Source organism: Geotrypetes seraphini, chromosome 1, assembly GCF_902459505.1.
Source record: "Geotrypetes seraphini chromosome 1, aGeoSer1.1, whole genome shotgun sequence".
NCBI classification, from domain to species: domain Eukaryota; kingdom Metazoa; phylum Chordata; class Amphibia; order Gymnophiona; family Dermophiidae; genus Geotrypetes; species Geotrypetes seraphini.
Window position 1 is genome coordinate 243,436,954 of NC_047084.1, and position 19,828 is coordinate 243,456,781.

The 19,828-nt window shown below is 42.8% G+C and overlaps 1 protein-coding gene across 1 annotated transcript in view; it reads right to left on the minus strand.

Annotated features, from left to right (window-relative positions):
• SLIT2 (slit guidance ligand 2) overlaps nt 1-19,828 on the minus strand; it is an 846,763-nt gene that overhangs the window by 440,642 nt on the left and 386,293 nt on the right. The window lies entirely within an intron of this gene.

Consider the following 19,828-nt stretch of genomic DNA (forward strand, 5'->3'; position numbering starts at 1 on the left):
GTTATGTGCAAAAAAATTTACATGCACTTCTTTATAGAATAAAGGGGATAGAACTTGATATGCTGTTTTTCTGTGGTTACAATCAAAATGGTTTGCATATTTTAGACAGGTACTTATTTTGTACCCGGAGAAATGAAGTGTTAAGTGACTTACCCAGAGTCACAAGGAAATGAAGTAGGAATCAAACTCACAACCTCAGGGTGCTGAGGTCACTGCTCTATCCACTAGGCCACTCCTCCACTCCACAGCACTTAGCAAGATGCACACTTAGCAAGATGCACTTAGCAAGATGCACACATCAATCCAAATTGTTGCCAATTAAATTGACCAAAACAGTTTGACAAGGTGATGGTTGTAGCCAGAAGGATCTAGGCTGTATAAAACGAGGCATAAACAGCAGATGAAAGAAGGTGTTGATGCCCTTGTACAGGTCATCAGTGAGGCCCCACTTGTTCAGTTTTGAAGGCAGTATTTGGTGAAAGATATAACAAGACTATAGAAGCATTCAAATACATCATGGGCCGCATTGATGTGGAGGAAGAAATCTTTTGTCTTACGGGTCCCACGGTGACAAGAGGGCATCCGCTAAAACTCAGGAGGGGAAGATTTCAAGGGGACACCAGGAAATATTTCTTCACCGAAAGGGTAATTGATCGATGGAATGGTCTCCCACGTCAGGTAGTCGAGGCCAGTATCACGCTTGACTTCAAGGGACGATGGGACAGACAGGTGGGGTTGCTCCAGAGGAATGCTTAAAAGATGGATTCTCGAAGGAGGGAGGGTTCTTGAGTGGGCAGACTTGTTGGGCCGTCGGCTCTTTTCTGCCGTCATACTCTATGTTTCTATGAAAGAGTCCAGAGGAAGGCAACAAAAATGGTACATAAGAACATAAGAATTGCTGCCGCTGAGTTAGACCAGTGGTCCAGCAGTCCACTCACGTGGAGGTCCTTAGGTCAAAGATCAGTGCCCTCTTTGAGTCTAGCCTTACTTGCATATGTTCTGTTCCAGTAGGAACTTATCCAACCTTGTCTTGAATACCTGAAGGGTGCTTTCCCCTATAACAGCCTCCGGAAGAGCGTTCCAGATTTCTACCACTCTCTGGGTGAAGAAGAACTTCCTTACGTTTGTACGGAATCTTTCCCTTCTAACTTTAGCGAGTGCCCTCTCGTTCTCTTCACCTTGGAGAGGGTGAACAGTCTCTCTTTCTCTATTCCCTTTAATATCTTGAATGTTTCAATCATGTCCCCTTTCTGTCTTCTCTTCTCAAGAGAGAAGAGGCCCAGTTTCTCTAGCCTATCATTGTACGGCAACTCCCTCAGTCCCTTAACCATTTTTGTCACTCTTCTCTGGACCTTTTTGAGTAGTACTATGTCCTTTTTCATGTACGGTGACCAGTGTTGGACGCAGTATGGGGTTTGTGTCATAAGACGTACGAGAAGAGACTAGAAGACCTGAAAATGTAGGAGAGAAGGGACAATGGTGATAAGATACAGACATTTAAATACTCTAAAGGTATTAATATAGAACCAAATATTTTCCAGAGAAGGGTAATTAGTAAAACTAGAGGGCATAAATTTAGGTTGCGGTATGGTAGACTTAGGAGTATTGCTTGGAAATTCCTTTTCACAAAGAGGGTGGTAAATGCTTGGATTGTCCTCCCAAAGGAGGTGGTGGAAAGGAAAACAGTGACAGAATTCAAGAAAGTGTGGGATGAACACAAAGGATCTCTAATTAGAATATGATTGATAGAAATTGAAAGGCTTGCCATATATGGCATTTCAGACTTGCCATATATGGCATTTCAGTTTAGGAAGGGCTTCAGAAGCCCCAGCAATTTGGAACATGAGAACAGTGCTGAGCAGACTTTCATGGTCTGAATCACACAAAAGTTTAAGATGGTTTGGATAAGCTGAATAGGCTGGAGTGAGCTTCGATAGCAACTCTTGTAGTTGGAATCTAAGGACACTACCGGGCAGACTTCTAAGGTCTATGGCCCAAAAAATAACTAAGAAAAAAAAGACACTTGAATTTAATCATGAAATTTAATGCATCTAATTAAATGGTGGACTGGTTGGACCATTTAGCTCTTTATCTGCTGTCATTTACTATATTACCTTACATTTACAGGGACAATAAAGAAAATATGATTCCCCCAGAGCATTAACACAAGGCTTCTGTACCAAAAATTTCCATCTACAGATCTGTCTCCCAAGCAACGTCTGGATAAATTCTAATTGTACACCCCCAAATCTGAAGACATATTTGATCTAGAAATATCAATATATTTCTTTAACAATTTCCTACCTTCTCTCTATACTAGCAGATAAGACCAAAGAGTTTTACTTTGATGGTAAACAACAAGCAGTTACTAAAAGTAGAAGCACCTTCTCTAGAATTTCCAATACTTCTTTCAAATAACTCTGTACTATTCCTCTTTTGAAGGATCAGTAGCCACCCTAGAAATATCTGGCAATCTTATTTTACTCCAATTAAACAAATTTTCCCTACTTTTCATTTTGCCTAAGATAGTCAGTTCCAACTTAACCCAGTTTGAACATGAGTCAAGGTTAGACCATTTCCATCCTACCTTAATCACAGAGATCCATATTCTACAAATGATGCCTTAAGTTAGACGTTGATAGACACCCTACTGATGCCTATGTTAAGAGGTAAACATTGTTTAAGATTTCTTTTAAAAGACATTTCCAGGTGCCTACCGGTGCTTAAAAAAAATGGTTCTGGAATACGCTTCCAGAGGCACCTACCAGTGCCTAATGCCACTGTAGGTGTGGCTAACACTAGAAGTGGCATTACGTACTGGTAGGCACCTCCGAAGGTACAATTCATGTCAAAGGTAGGCATCCGAAATGTAGGCCTTGAAAACCCTACATTTCCAGCACCAACCTTTGCAGGAGATGCAGTTCTCTAAATGGCACTATCATATGATTGACATGTGATTGGCACCCGCCAACAGCACCATTTAGAGAATCTGGGCCAGAGTTCTAATACTGGAATGAAGTAGCTTAGTGGTTAGAGCTGCTGCCTCAGCACCTTAAGATTGTGGGTTCAATCCTAACACTGCTCCTTGTGCCCCTGGGCAAGTCACTTAACCCTTCATTGCCCCAGATACCACGGCCAGATTGTGAACCCACCTAGACAGATAGGGAAAATGCTCAAAGTACCTGACTACTATTCAATGAATCCCTTCATAATGCCAGTAAATAAATACTGTTGAATCTACTCTTCAAACTTTACCACCACCACATTATTTTGCAAGGAAAGGTGGTATATTAAATAAAATGTAACCATAATCATTATGTTTAGCAATACCAACTAATTATAAATAAGAAAAAGCTTGCAGCAAAACAGTCATTGAAACCCCAGACTGAAAAAAGGATATTTCTGGAGGAGTAGGCACATCAAAAAACAAGTACTTTAAAAAAATAGCCTGTTAACCCTGCCAAGTGAAGGAGGGTAGGTAGAAATTGACATTTTCATTTTCAGTTTGGAGGTAGGTAAGAGATGCATCAGAAGAACTTGCTACTGAAGACTGTAGGTTACTCATAGGACACAGAACCTGAGTCATTTCAAGCTCCATTGAAGATCCAGAATGCACTATCATCCTGGCCCCTAACACGAATCTTCCCACAGTAATCAGAATATTTTCCTCATTTTTAATATACAAAGTACTTTATGAAAAAATGCAGTACCTCATAAAATCTTCAAAGAAGTAACCACTCTCCAGTTTAGGGGAGATTAAGAATGGTCCTTGAGGGCCACACCCAGTCAGGTTTTCAAGATTTCCACAATGAATATGCATGAGATCAAGCTGCATAGAATGGAAGCAGTACATGCAAATCAATCTTATGCATAATCATTGTGGAAATCTTGGAAACCCGACTGGGTTGTGGCCTTCGAGGGCTATGGTTACTCAAACCTGATCTAGCTTAAAATATTTATTTTGACATTTCACTGTAGCACAGACTTCAAATGACAATGGGTAAATTTGTTTAAGTAGAGTTGCCAACTCCAGAATGTTCTGGGAAAGAAAACTGAAATGCAGGACTGCACACAAACATCTCTCATATTCAGAGACCCCTGATTCACCCTGCACTGATATTACAGTATCTGAGGTCAATTCGCCAATTGAAATGCAAGGATAGCTGATAGCGGAACATGCTGCTGCTTAGAAGAGCACACTGAATTTTGCTAAGTTAGGAAGGGCAGCTGTTTCAGTGTAAAATTAATTTTACACTCCAAAGATGCTCAGATTCATGAAGAATCCAGGCAAGATCTGAAGTCTACAATCAATCTCCTGTAACATGCACTGCACATTACTGGAAATTTAAAAAAAAAAAAAAATCATATCATGGACAGTTCTGGCATTGCAGAAAGATTTACTACAGATTTCAGGTCTAAGTCTGTCAGTTGTAAAAGAAATCACATGGGAAGTCAAACTTACCCATTTTACTGTAAGTTTGTTTAACATAACTATTTCCCCTCCCCCCCCCAGAAAAAACAACTTTGCACTTGCTTTGTAACTTTGTAAGGACTATACAGATTTATAAGAACTCCTCATCTGTGTTGCACTCACCCAGGAGCCTCAAAATAAAGCCTTTTTTTCTGTTGCTTTTGCCTTTAACAGAAGATAGTACCAAGAAAAATAGAGTTGCTTATTCAGCCATGAGTTCTGAATGTTCCCAGTAGGTTGTCCTTTCACACTTCTTGCTCCCTGATGACCCGAGAGGAGGAAATGAAATAAGTTGTATTCCAATTATCTAAGCAGAAGCCAGTATTCCACAGGGAGTACAGCTAGGTCAATTAGTGCATCCTACTAACAGAAAAGGAAGCCAGACAGCATCCCCTGGACAACAAAGCTTCAAAACCTCAAGTTCAATTCCATCTGAGCCAACCATTTCCAACGAAAGTTATTATCTCCAAGAGTGTAGTTACTGTAAAAGGGTAGGATAGATCTGAGTTTTTAAGAACAGTGAATAAGTAAGTGATGAGATAGATGTGGGCATCGCTGAATGCTTCCTGTTAGCGATGCATTTCAGGCTTTTGAGTCTCATGATGTTTCCGGACCCATTTATCACTGTACAAGAACTTCAACGGTAGATGTGAAATTAGTCTAAACAATGCTTGTAAACAATCTGACATACAGCAGCCTTTAAATGGTCAAAATACAAGTAATAAAAGAACGTGTAACACGGCACATTTAAATCCTGAGTGACAGTAATAGTAACCTTTTCCCTGCCAAAATATTTGCCACCTCCACACCAGTCACAGGAACGTCAGAGGGCAGCGGGATGTTTTGCAATAACCTAGTCACATCCTTTTTCAACAGATGAAAAGATTTTGTACTGCTGTAACATCCATGTGGCTCTCTGGTCACCTATGTCCACCGTGCTAGCACAGCCATATGGAAATGCACTAGATTTTGACAGTAAAACTCTTGTTTCAAGGAAAATAATGGGCAGGACAACCCTGAAGGAGAAAGACACATGCCCTTGAAAACCTTATTTCAAGGCTCTGAAGTGCATCTGCTGACTTAAGTGTTGCTCTGGCAGCACAGGTGGGAATTGTGAGGAGACTTATCCGGTTGCTCTAAGCACAAAAAGTATCCTAATAATATCTTATGTTTTATAAAACATACATCTAGCAGCACTATAGAAATGATAAGCAGTAGAAGTAGTAATAAAAATAGACATTTTCCTTCTCATAATTTTATCAGCTATTAGTCCCTGAAATAAAGTCATAGAATAGCAGTATATTTACATTAGCCAATTTACAAATTTATATTACTGTAGTTGATACTGGCCAAGTCTGTACATGACCACCTAGAGCACATATTGGATGAGACTTTTTTATTTAAGGATGTGTTTGATCTATAAACTATACCATATCTTTTCCTCTCTGACAAAGACATAAAATTTCCTTCCCCATTGTATTAATAATAATAATAGCTTTATTTATATCCCGACATACCTTTTCAGTTGAAGATGGTGTATAACAAGAGGTGCTGTAAGGACAGCGAGGTAACATCAGTTAGGTTTGGGAAGAGGTAGAAGACAGTTAAGCAACGGGGCGATATAAGGTAGGAGGAAGGAACGTGTAAGATGTGGTAGGTGTTGAGCAGAGTTGAAGGATTAGATAAATTTGTTGAATAAGTTTGTTTTTAGTGATTTTCTGAATGAATGGTATGTTAGTGCGTTCAGGATTAGGTCGCTTAGGGTGTTATTCCAGATCCCTGCTTGAAAGGAGAGTGTCCTGTTGAGGAATCTTTTGAATTTTCATCCTTTGGGAGAAGGAAATGTGAACTGTAATGTTCTGTGAGAGAAGTGGAGTTTGTCCTGTAGGGTGAGGTGTTTCAGGAGGTAGGTGGGTACGGTGCCGAAAAGAGTCTTGAAGCAGAGGTAACCAAATTTGAAGATTATTCTGGCCTCGATAGGTAGCCAGTGAAGTTTCTTGTAGTATGGGGTGATGTGGTCGGATTTTTTTCTAGCCAAAGATTAGTTTGATGGCTGTGTTCTGGATAAGTCTCAGTTTCTTGACGGGTTTTTTTGTGAGATCCTAGGTAGATTATATTGCAGTAATCCAGTGAGCTTAGGACTAGAGACTGGACCAACAGTTTGAACAATGTGAAATTGGAGTATGGTTTTAGCGTGCCTAGTTTCCATAGTAAGTGGAAGTATTTTTTAATTAGGATGTTGGTATGGACTTTGAGCATCAGTTGCTGATCTAGGGTGACTCCTAGGATTTTGATAGTAGGGTTAATGGGAATTCCTTCCATTTAGGTTGATAGCCAATTCAGTTGGCTTGCTTGTTGGGGAAGCCATAAATATCTTGGTCTTTTCTGGGTTTAGCTTTAGTTTGGAGTTTGTTGACCATTGTTCTACTTGGTTGATGATAGATGAGATGAAGTGTCTGGTTTTGGTTGACAGTGTAGAGATGGGGATGATGACTGTAATGTAATCCATGTAGATGTATGATTGGAGATTCAGTTTGCCTAGTTCCTGGCCTAGGGAGGACATGTATAGGTTAAATAGGGTGGGAGATAATGGGGAGCCTTGGGGGACACCACAGGGGTTGGTCCAAGCCTGTGAGTAGGTTTGCTCGCTGATAACTTGGTAGGATCGTTTTTTAGGAAGCCTCTAAACCAGTTAAGTACGTGGCCTGAGATAACTATGGTGTCTAGATAGTTGAGCAGGATGTTGTTGTCCACCAGGTCGAAAGTGCTGCTAAGGAAGAATTGGAGTATTAGTGGGTGTTTCCCTGAGCTGAGTAGTTGTGTGATGTGATCTATGATGGAGGCCAAGGCTGTTTCGGTGCTGTGGTGTGAGCGGAATCCTGACTGGTATTCGTGAAGTATTGAGAATTTATCTAGGTATTTCGTAAGGGCAGCGCTGTTCAGACTTTCCATCAGTTTGGTGAATAAAGGGATGTTGGCTACTGTTCTGTAGTTGGATGTTGTCGATATGGGATCTTTGTGGTTCTTTACAATGGGTGAGATGAGGATATGGCCAAGATAGGTTGGAAATTTGTTGTTTACCATTAGATGAGAGATCCAGTCGAAGAGCATAGCCTTGAAGAGGGTGGGGGCTGCTCTCATGATGGTGGGTGGGCAGTTGTCTAGGCGGGATAAAATTTTGGCATATTTATTGTACAGCTTGAGAGAAAGGAACCAGATAGGAGGTTCAAAGTGGCTCCAGTTCATGTCTACTGGAACTGAATCAGAGTGTGTGGGTGTGGTTGTTGGGGGGAGCTGGATGGTGGATTTTGGAAGGAAGTTCTGAGATTGAGAACTTTTGACTTGAAATAGAGTGCAAATTTCTCAGTGGTTGGTAGTTGTGTGGAGGAGGATCTTTTATGGTGATCAATTTCAAGTAGTGAATTGATTAATCTGAAAAGATTTTTGCTGTTGCTTGTGGGGATCCTATTTTGTTAGAATAGAAGGTGCCTCATTTTTCCTTGGTGATTCTTTTGTACTCATGGATTTTGGATCTCCATATTGCTTTACCCTCATCCTTCTTTGTTTTAAACATATCTTCCTTTTCTATTCAGAATTGTAGTTCTCCCTCTCAACCCCTTGCAATCAATTCTATTTGACATTGTCAAAGACTTGTCTGGTGTTCGTTTTATAAGTCCTACTGTTCGTCTTCCCTTTTTTATATTTTTAATATACTTCCCCCTCCCGATTCGCTGTTTTAGGACTTGAGATTTTGATTATTCGCGATTTCCTAAAACTGGAATCATCCCCACCTCCCTCCTGCTAGTTTAGCTATCCAGAAACTTTATCCTCATCTACTTACCCACTCTCTTCCCCAGAACTCTCTCACTAACCAGAATCCTTTATTTCTTCTCTCTGATTCCTCTTTTGGTCTGTCCACTCCTTTTCTCTCTTCTATGTTTTTTCTTTTTTTCTTTGATTTCTTTCCTCTTCTTTCTTCTGGCCCCATGCCACCACCCCTGTCACCCAATTTTCTTACCTTTACCCTGCTGCAGAAAATAAGGTTCTCAGATCAGCACTTCCTCCACGTCCCTTAAAGTCATGGCGACTTTCTTTTTTCATACTTTTGACTTGATTCTGAAGTGGGATCAATGGCCTTTAAATGGCACCTATTTTTAAGCACCAATAACGTGTCTACTTGAAGCTTATCCTATAAAGGAAGGTAGGTGCCACCTACAGTGGCGTTAATCCCTATGGAGGCGTGATTCTGGCACCAATTTTTGAAACTCAGTGAAAACCATCATTTAAACGCCATTTTTCACTAAGCTTTGCCACCTAAAAAAAAAATAAAAACTGCGAATCTGGGCCTTAATAAATAAATATTATTAGGTGAGCACTTACAGCAGCCGTAGAGCTGGTATAAATACTCACTCCTAGATTGACAAAGAATGCAGTATTCTATCATTTAGAAGCAGAATTACACACCCCACCTAAGATCTGACCAAACTATACCCATGTGAATGCCAACCTATATACAGTCTATATACAACATTAACAGTCAGTGGAGTGCCAGCTATTAGGCTGTAGATATACCACATAATGAAGGAGAAATGAATGTAACTTACCTCCTCTTTTACTAAGGCGCACTAGCCGATTTAGCGTACGTTAAACGCTAACGTGACCATAGAACTAGGGAGGAGGTGGGACTGCTGGATGACGGTGACAGGAAGGGAGTGGTGAAGGAGGAGAAAGAGGTCACGGAAAGACTTAACATGTTCTTTTTGTCTGTATTTACAAACGAAGACACAACCAACATACCGGAACCTGAGCAATTCTTCAATGAAATCAAGCAGAAAAATTAACATCCATGGAAGTGAGCCTTGATGATGTGCGCAGGCAGATAGAAAAACTAAAAACTGATAAATTCCAAGGTCCGGACGGAATCCATCCAAGGGTTCTGAAGGAACTAAAGGAGGAGATAGCGGAACTACTGCAGCAAATTTGCAACCTATCCCTGAAAACAGGCGTGATCCCGGAGGATTGGAAGATAGCCAATGTTACGCCCATCTTTAAAAAGGGATCAAGGGGTGACCCGGGAAACTACAGACCGGTGAGTCTGACCTCGGTTCCGGGGAAAACAGCGGAAGAACTGATAAAAGAAAACATTGATGAACATTTTGAAAGAAACGAACTTCTGATAACCAGCCAACATGGTTTCTGCAGGGGGAGATCGTGCCTAACTAACTTATTGCACTTCTTTGAAGGAATTAACAAACGGATGGACAGAGACCCCATAGACATCATATACCTAGATTTCCAAAAAGCCTTTGACAAGGTGCCTCATGAACGTCTACTCCTGAAACTGAAGAACCATGGAGTGGACGGAGACGTACATAGATGGATCAGAAACTGGTTGGCGGGTAGGAAACAGAGGGTAGGGGTGAAGGGCCACTACTCGGACTGGAGGAGGGTCACGAGTGGTGTTCCGCAGGGCTCGGTGCTCGGGCAGCTGCTATTTAATATATTCATAAATGATCTCGAAACAGGGACGAAGTGTGAGATAATAAAATTTTCGGACGACACCAAACTATTTAATGGAGCTCGGACTAAGGAGGACTGCAAAAAATTGCAAAGGGACTTGAACAAACTAGGGGAATGGGCGACAAGATGGCAGATGAGCTGCTGCGCTGAATGCCCCGTGCAGCTCCCTGCGCTAAAAACCGCTATTGCAGTTTAATAAAAGGGGGGCCTAAGTGGAGTTGCAGTGGGAATTGAACTCACTACCTCAGGATGTTGAGACAGCTGCTCTAACCACTAGGCCAGAAGTTCTTAACATACAGTACGCGTACCCCAGGGGATACACACACCATTGCCAGCGGGTAAACAGTGCAGAGCTGTAAGTCTCCTACCTTCCTTCTGCCGACCCATATATCCCTTTTGCCACCATCATTTTCTCTCCCCAATCCTCCCCCAGACTAGCAAACAAAACATCCAAATACCACTTAATGCCATTCTGGGATATTTTTCTGTTTTGAAAATGAGCCCCATAGTCACTGCATAATAGCGGCACCTACTTGTCAGACTCTGCATATCTGCAAATTTCTAAAGAGAGAAAGGCTGCAGCCTCTGATTTTACTCAGTAGCAGGTTAACAGGGATGAGCTTAAACTGAAGGGAATGACCCTTGATAGTTGCAGATGTAAGAAGGATTTGATTCATCTGGAAGCCCAAAAGAAACAAAGTAAATTGCCGAGTCAAAAAAAAAAAAAAAATCTATGACAACTTAAGTTACAAGACAACCTCTCCTGTCTGGCTAACATAATCCTATTATATTTATATGGCGATATGTTTAAATGGAAGCTGAAAAGTTTTATTTCTCACAAGGAGAAAAGTCCTCTCTGTCATTGCATGCCACAAAAAGAAAGGTTTGTTAGCCTAGGAGCTATGTTTCCAAGTGAACAAGTATCTGGTTCCTGCACTTTTGGAGATTGTATTACTGCCTCAGGATCAAGTCCTGACGTGTCTAGGCAATGGATCACCTTTGTGTGTTGTCTTTGGGAAGCCAGTGAAATGGCAGCGACTCTTCACCTGGGACAAGAACAGCTGTAGACAGACATGCTAGACCACTTAGGCAATTACTTGAACTAGCCTTTTTAACTAACCACGTGGGAATATCTCTGTTTAATTTAATGGTTTTATCATCTACTTTTTTATCTTTCTGTATGTGTATCTTTATCTTTCTGTATGTGTAGCACTGGGATACATCTGCTGTGACATGCATATTTTGAAGACAATGTTCAAAATAACATATGTGAGTAAATAGAGACATGGAGGGACATAATCAAAAGAAACATCTAAGTCCGTTTTGGGCCTAAGTCGCAAGTTGCCCAAAGTCAGACACGGGAAAAGGTCCATTTTTTTCCCCGAAAATCATCCCGACTGTACGTCCAGCCATCTGATCACCCAGACCGCTAAATCGTCCATCTTTATACCCCATTTTCATCCAAAAATACGTCCAAGTCACAAACACTTAGAAAAAGACCTTTTGGGCGTGGGAGGGGCCAGAAAAGTGATGGACTGGACACCCAGACATGGCACCAGAGTAGTGGGGTACCTTACAGGGCACTAATGTGAACTTCGCAAAAAGGGTCCCACATAAACATCTCACTACAGCTCCCTTATAGGTCATGGTGAGCCCCCCAAAACGCTCCCAGAATCTACTAGACCCACCTATCTACCACCCCAATAGCCCTTATGGCTGCAGGAGTCACTTATATGGCAGTCCAAAAGGGTTAGGGGTTTTTTTGGGGGGTGCACATTTTTCACCAAGAATGCAGTGATTAGAGTGGCTTATGGGCCTGGGTCCTCCTTTCCATGGTTCATTAACCCACCCCCAAGACCACTTAAGCCACCTCTGTGCACCTCTACTAGGCTTTCCTATGCCAGGCTGCCAGGTGCTGATGTTCTGGAGGCAGATATGTAAAGTTGTTATTACGATTTTTAGGGGGGGGTCAGTGATCACTGGGGCAGTGTGTGGGGGTCTTACTTTGTGTCTGCAGTGGTTATCACTTTGGATACCTTCTGTGGACTTAGACCTTGTTTTAGATGGCCTAAGTCACAACGTCCAGGTTCCGTCTAGGCAGTGTTGTAAAACTTTTGGTTATACATGCAGTACAACTAAGTCTAGGACGGCTCACGGCCCACCCAAATCCTGCCCTCGACACTCCTCCTGAAACCCCCCTTTTAGCTCTAGACGTACTGCAGCACTGTGAAGGCCTAAGTCATTTTTAGATACGTCTAAAACCCAGCTCGATTATCAGCACTTAGACGACTTGTGTTACTGATCATCCAAGTGCCGATTTAGGCCAGTTTTTAGACGTTTTTCTGTTTCGATTAGGAGCCCCTTAGGCATATAAATTGGCTATTTGAAACAAAGGCCTCAGAACGGGTGAGGCCAGCGGGGCCATGGCCTCCCCAAAAATTGATGGTCATCAGAATCAGTTCTGGCTCTAGTCCCCCACCTACCTCCTACCGGCTGCTGTAATTTTAAATCTTCGGGCAACCGCCACATAGCATCAATATACAGGCCTGCCCCGGAACCCTTTATTCTGCAGCATCCCGCCTATGTGGGAACAGGAAGTCGCTGCAGATTGAAGACTTTTGGAGCAGGCCTGCTCACTGATGCAGCGACCGGGGAAGGTAGGTGGGGGAGTCGGGAGATGGAAAGAGAGGTCGTGCCATAAGATCCTGCTGGGGCTAAAGTGGAGCTTTTTCCCCTTCCTCCAACCTATGACTTGAAAACCCCCTTTCTTCAATGCAGTGGCGTACCTAGGGTATGTGGCACCCGGGGCCCATCATTTCTTGACACCCCCCCCATCTATATGAAAAATATGACTTTTAGTAACAATCCACATATCGCACAAGAGTGTACTTAGGAAAAGGCAGCATCTTAAACACTGCATTGAGCACTAGAACACCGACACATACATTGTAAAACTAAACAAGCCAGATCCCGCACAGTCAATTGATCCTGTAGTCAATGCCAACTGAAAACTATGTTCTTTTCATACACACAGAACAGAGATACACCCTCGCCCAATATGGAATAATCACAAACTAAAAATAGAAATATGTAGACAAAAGTTAAACTGAACTGCCAAGAAACCAGACCCTGGATACAATGCAACACCACAAAAACAGTAACACATGTCCTCTAATACAGTGCAAAATATAAAGACAGTAGATGTAAATTTGAAAAAACTGATACATAACAATCACCACTTTACAAATTAACAAATAAAAATTAAACAAATAATGAGAAATAAAAAAATACCATTTTATTGGACTAATCCCTATAAGCTCGGTCCCCATCCCTGCAAACCACCTGATTCCATCCACACAAGTTTTGAATTGTTTATATTAAAGTATAAAAAGAAACAATATTCTGTACAATTGTCAATTTATAAATCAGCGTCTTCTCCCCACTCTCTCTTCCCCATTTCCCTTCAGCGTCCTCAGCCCACTCTCTCTCCACTTTCCTTCAGCGCACGCACATAAAAACAAGCAATTTCATTCTATTCATTCATAGAAATTAAAGTCTAAATAATGCCAGTCACATAACAAAACATGGTTTTACAAAAATAATTCCCTGCACAGTCAAGCCTGCAAGGATTACTAGATGTCTTTCAGCAGCTCCCCTCCCTCCCTCCCCCTTACCTTTGTGGCCAAGTTAAAATGATCTACCAATAATAAAATTTTAAAAACACAAAGCACGCTGTACGCAGAGAAAATGTTAATTATCATTTATATTACGCAGGTTTTCAAAGAGGTCAAGGCAGATGACTTTATGCAATGTCACCTCAGTAACAACTATATAAAAATAGACAAATATTCCCCCTCCCTTTTTACTAAACCGCGATAGCGGTTTTTAGCGCAGGGAGCTGCGCTGAATGCGCCACGCTGCTCACGACGCTCATAGGATCCCTGCGCTAAAAAACGCTATTGCGGTTTAGTAAAAGGGGGGCCATAGTGCAAAATATAGACAGCATATATAAATTCTCAAAACGGACAAATTTTGATCACTAAATTGAAAATAAAATCATTTTTCCTACCTTTGGTAATTTCATGAGTATCTGGTTGCACTTTCTTCTTCTGACTGTGCATCCAATCTTTCTTCTCTTCTTTCAGCCTGTATGCTTCCTCTCCTCCTGACCTCATTCCCCTCCTCCCAACTTTTTCTTCCTCTCTTCCTGCCCTTTCTTTCTTTCTCTCTTCATGCCCCCTTTCTTTTTTCTGTTTCTCTTCCTGCCCTCTTAGTTTTTTTTCTCCTTGCCCTCCCCCAAGCCACTGCCAATGTCACTGCCATCGGGGAACAGGCCCCAAAGCCGCCAGCCGCCGCCCCACCCAAGCTCTTCCTACTTCGGGCCGACTAGCATTCCTCTCCCCGATGTCAATTCTGCCGTCGGAGAAGAAGGCTGTTCGTCCCAAGATCACAATCGATTGGGGGAAATGCTGCCGGGTCCTGCCTTCGCGGAAACTGAAAGTAGGCAGGACCCGGCAGCAAGAAGAGCAAATGGAAAGCTTTACTAACCTGTCTCCCGCCTTAGCCCGTAGCGAATTTATGCTTCGGGGATCTAACATGTGTCTGCCGGTTTCCCTTCTCTTCCCTCCACCCCCCCCCCCCCCCCGGACATAACTTCGGAGGGAAGAGAAGGGAAGCCGGCACACACACGTTAAATCCCCGGAGCATAAGTTGCTATGGGCTAAGGTGAAATCTTCAAGCTGGCTTTTTTTTTTTTTTTAATGTTGAGCAGCAGCGAAGGCAGCAGAATTTAGCTGGGCGATCATCTAAATTACCCGTGCGGACCGCCCAGCTGAAAGGCCCTAGGGCAGGGGTGCCCACACTTTTTTGACTCGCGAGCTACTTTTAAAATGACCAAGTCAAAATGATCTACCAACAATAAAATTAAAAAAAAAAAACACAACGCACACTGTACGCATAGAATTGTTAATTATCATTCCTATTCTGGGTTTTTTTCAAAGAGGTCAAAACAGATGATTCTATGTACTGTCACCTCAGTAACAACCATACAAAAATAGACAAATACCCACCCCCCTCCCTTTTTACTAAACCACAATAGCAGTTTTTAGCGCAGGGAGCTGCGCTGAATGCCCAGCGCTGCTCTCGACGCTCATATGCTCCCTGCACTAAAAACCACTATTGCGGTTTAGTAAAAGGGGACCATATTGTAAAATATAGACAGCAGATATAAATTCAGACACATTTTGATCACTAAATTTAAAATAAAATCATTTTTCCTACCTTGTCTGGTGATTTCATAAGTCTCTGGTTGCACTTTCTTCTGACTGTGCATCCAATCTTTCTTTCAGCCTGTATGCTTCCTCTCCTCCACACTTCATTCCCTCCCCCAACTTTTCTTCCTCTCTCCCTGACCTTTCTTTCTTTCTCTCTTCATGCCCCCTTTCTTTTTTTCTGTTTCTCTTCTTTCCTTCTGTCTCCCTGCCCTTCCCCAAGCCACTGCCATTGCCATCGGGGAACAGGACCCAAACCGCCACCAATGGATAACAGGCCCCAAAGCCGACGCCGCCGACGCCCCATGCTCTCCCTGCTTCGGGCCGATCAGCATTCCTCTCCCCGATGTAAATTCTGCCGTCGGAGAGGAAATTCCGCCCAGCCAGGCAGCGATTGGCTGGCCCGAACTTCCTCTCCGACGGCAGAATTGACTTCTGGGAGAGGAAGACTGATCGGCCCGATAGATCGCCAAGGCAAAGTGAGTCCTGGGTGATCGACTCACATTGCCTTGGCGAGCTACCCGTCGATCGTGATCGACCTATTGGGCACCTCTGCCCTAGGGAGAACACTCAGCTCTCTCCTGTGCACCCCCTTGTGGCGTGCACCTGGGGCGGATTTCCCCCCCCACCCCCTAGGTACGCTACTGCTTCAATGCAGCTGAAACTGTGTGTGTTGTTCTACAAATGTTCCCAATTCTGGTCACATTAGGAGAATCATTCCCAGGGCATTGTTAGGCTGGGGGAGAAAATTAAACTGTGAGAAAAATCATTGCACAAAAAGGAGGTAGGGACACACATGCAACATGTTTCAAAGTGTAAGGATGCACATACTTTCACCTTGGAAACTGCTGTAAATCAAAATCTGCTGTAAAGTCCTCAGGGACAAATAACCCCTGATGCGAGGAGTCTGAAAATCAACACTTCAGCATTGTGTGTATGTACAGTAAAACATTTGTCGGAAACTAATATGTCAAATCCATCAGGAGAGGATTAAAGCAGCACTAGCAGGAGGAAAATATCTGAAGTTATTTCAGCTGGTACTTGGCAGCTGAATCAAAATCAATAAGATCCCCAGATGCTTGCTCCACTTTTTACTTCAGCGCCGACAATGTCAGTGGCTTCATTGATTACTTATTTGGATTTAGCTCACACCTTTTTTCTGTAGTAGCTCCAAGGTGAGTTACATTCAGGTATACTAGATCGGTCCCTGTCCCCCAAAAGGTTACAATCTAAATTTTGTACCGGAAGCAATGAAGGGTTAAATGACTTTGCTCAGTGGTTGTCAGCCTGGTGCTATGCTACTTCTATACTCCGCTCCAAGCCCCTCCTACTTTGATAAACCTATCATTTTGAATCATAGTAAACTGGGGTGCTACTGTGCTGATCATCATCAAACCTTCCCCCCTCCCTCTCCCCTCCCCCTCCCCCCCCCCCCGGAAAGGCACAATACTGTTAGACATGTTGTAGGGCATGGCAACAACACTAATGAAACCACATACCATGCATTCCAACAATAGAAATGTGTTAAATGAAACACTGATAAAATGAAGAGAGGCTCAGGGCCCTGAAAATAAACCCAACAAAAAAAGCCAATGAGCCAAACCAAAACCTAGCTGATATTTAGAGAAATCAGGTTAATGCGGCCACCTTGTAACAGATCTTTTATTCCCATAAAGCTTCTGTATATAATTAAAGTTCTGCTACAAATTTTTAGAAAAAGAAAGGATGCTTTGCAGCCTCGATCACAGCAGTCCACTGACAATAGTATAGAAAAAAACCCAACTCTGTTTATTGCTATTAACTACTGGAAGGTTAGCTTTGGTGCTTGATTTATTTTTTACTGATTTCTCTGTTGCCAAGGTAATTTGTAGAAATAAAACAAAAACAAAGGAAAAAAAAATATAATACCTTTTTTATTGGATTAACTTAGGCCTCCTTTAACGAAACTGTGATAGCAGTTTCTAGCGCGGGGAGCTGCGTTGAATGGCCAGCGCTGCTCCCGACGCTCACTGAGTTCCTATGAGCGTCGGGAGCAGTGCGGGCCATTCAGCGCAGCTTTCGAAGGTAATCCCTCAGATCTGAGGAACAAAGTGTTACCTTTGAAAACTAATCATAAACTATATAAATCCCCTTTTTTGCAAAACCATAGTGTATTTTTTAGCACCAGTTGCGGCAGTATCAGCTCCAATGCTCATATAATTCCTATGAACGTCAGAGCTGTTACCACCGCATTTTGATCACATTTTGATCACTAAACGGACACATTTTGATCACTAAATTGAAAATAAAATCATTTATCCTACCTTTGTTTGGTAATTTCATCAGTCTCTGGTTGCACTTTATTCTTCTGACTGTGCAACCAATATTTCTTCCCTTCTTTCAGCCTCCTGTATGCTTCCTCTCCTCCTGACCTCATTCCGTTCCCCGTTTTCTTTGTTTCATCCTGCCCCCCTTCTTTCTTTCTCTCTCCATGCCCCCTTTCTTTCTGTGTCTGTCTTTCTCTCTCTCTCTCTCTCTCCGTGCCCCCTTTCTTTCTTTCTTTCACTCTGCCCCCTTCTTTTTTTCTCTCTTCCCATGCCCCCTTTCTTTCTCTATGTTTGTCTTTTTCTCTCTCTCAGTGCCCCCATTTCTTTCTTTCTTTCACCCTGCCCCCTTCTTTCTCTCTCCATGCCCCCTTTCTTTCTCTGTCTTTCTCTCTCTCTCCGTGCCTCATTTCTTTCTTTCTTTCTTTCACCCTACCCCCTTCTTTCTCTATGTTTGTCTTTCTCTCTCTCCATGCCCCATTTCTTTCTTTCTTTCACCCTGCCCCCTTCTTTCTTTCTCTCTCCATGCCCTCTTTCTTTCTCTGTCTGTCTTTCTCTCTCTCTCCCCATGCCCCATTTTTTTCTTTCTCTTTGTTTCACCCTGCCCCCTTTCTTTCTTTCTTTCTGGCTCCCTGTCCCCCCTTTTCTTTCTTTCTGGCTACCTGTCTCCCCCCCTTTTATTTCTTTCTTTCTCTCTGCCCTCCCCCATGCCACTGCCAATAGGAAACATGCTGCTACCACCACCGCCGGGGAAAGACTGCCACTGGCCATCGGGAACAGGCCAGCACCGAGTTCGCCCTGCTTCTCTTCCCGTGGGGCCGACCAAATCTCGCCACCCAACGTCAATTCTAACGTCGGAGAGGACGTTCCGGGCCAGCCAGGCAGCGATTGGCTGGCCCAGAACGTCCTGTCCAACGTCAGAATTGACGTCGGGCGGCGAGAGTTGGTCGGCCCGCAGGGAAGAGAAGCAGAGAGGGAGAACTTGGCACCGGCCTGTTCCCGATGGCTAGTAGTAGCCTTTCCCCGGCAGCAGCCTATTCCCCGGTGGGTGGCCAGCTGTGCACCCCCTTGGGGCGTGCACCTGGGGTGGGCGCCCCCTCCCCCCGCCCTCCCCTAGGTACGTCACTGCCTTTTTGACACTCAGATGCTTCTATAACAGGTCTAGCTCGGAACTTCTAAGTTCCATTTAGGACGTCCTAGAAAAGGTTTGATTACTAGAAGTCTAGGCCAGCCCATATTCCACCCAAAACATGCCTCTAACACACCCCTTTATGAGTTGGACGTTTTGGAGGCCCCATAAAATGTCTAATTTCTTTGTTTCAATTATCGATTTTTGGATGTTTTTGTATTTTGAAACTGCCCCCCATTGTATTCCAGTAAAGTCTCATCTCCGCTTCACACACTGCCTTACCCCCACCTTCCTTAAAATTTACTCTTCACATCACTATTCCCTTCAAAACAAACCCAAGGAGTTGTATAAACCAGGACATTCCAATTTCCATTCCATCATTCCTAAGGTTTTGTAACTTGACATGTCTACTGAATACATAGAAAACTAAGGGCTCATTTTACTAAGCCACGTTAGGGCTTTAATGCGCAGAATAGCGCACGCCGAATTGCTGCACATGCTAGACCTTAACACCAGCTTTGAGCTGGCGTTAGTTCTAGAAGCATAGCGCGCAGTGTAGCATGTGGTAATTTCCTTCATGTGCAAAAAACGCTAGCGTACCTTAGTAAAAGGAGCCCTAAGTCTGATAGAGAACTGTAGAAAGTATGCTAGCTTGATAAGGACACTAGCGCCATTCTAAGACTCATATCGCATAGCAAGAAAAAACTCACAGTAGACCACTAACATGAACTGAGGAAACAAGCAAATGGAAAACAACAGGAAAGAACCACAACACCCAACTATCCAGTCTGCTCTTTCAATACTTTTCTCATTTTTATAATATGCCTCCGAGGACTGTGGTGGCATATTATAAAAAGATACAACAACAGGTTGGTAGTAAATGAAAAAACCTAAATGGAGGAAAAGATCTCAGATCCACCATTAAGGGAACACATAAGTATTCTCCCTACAGTCGTGTGGTGATAGATTTCTTTCGTTGATCAAAAAAACCCCATTATATTTTTTTGATTATTTTTTGTTTATATTTGTGTTTGAATAAAATTCATAAAGTGCTTTTTTGAATCCATTTAATCTGATAATTGTAAAAGACTGAAATATCATCGCCATCGGTTTTAATTTGTTCTGGGATTTATAA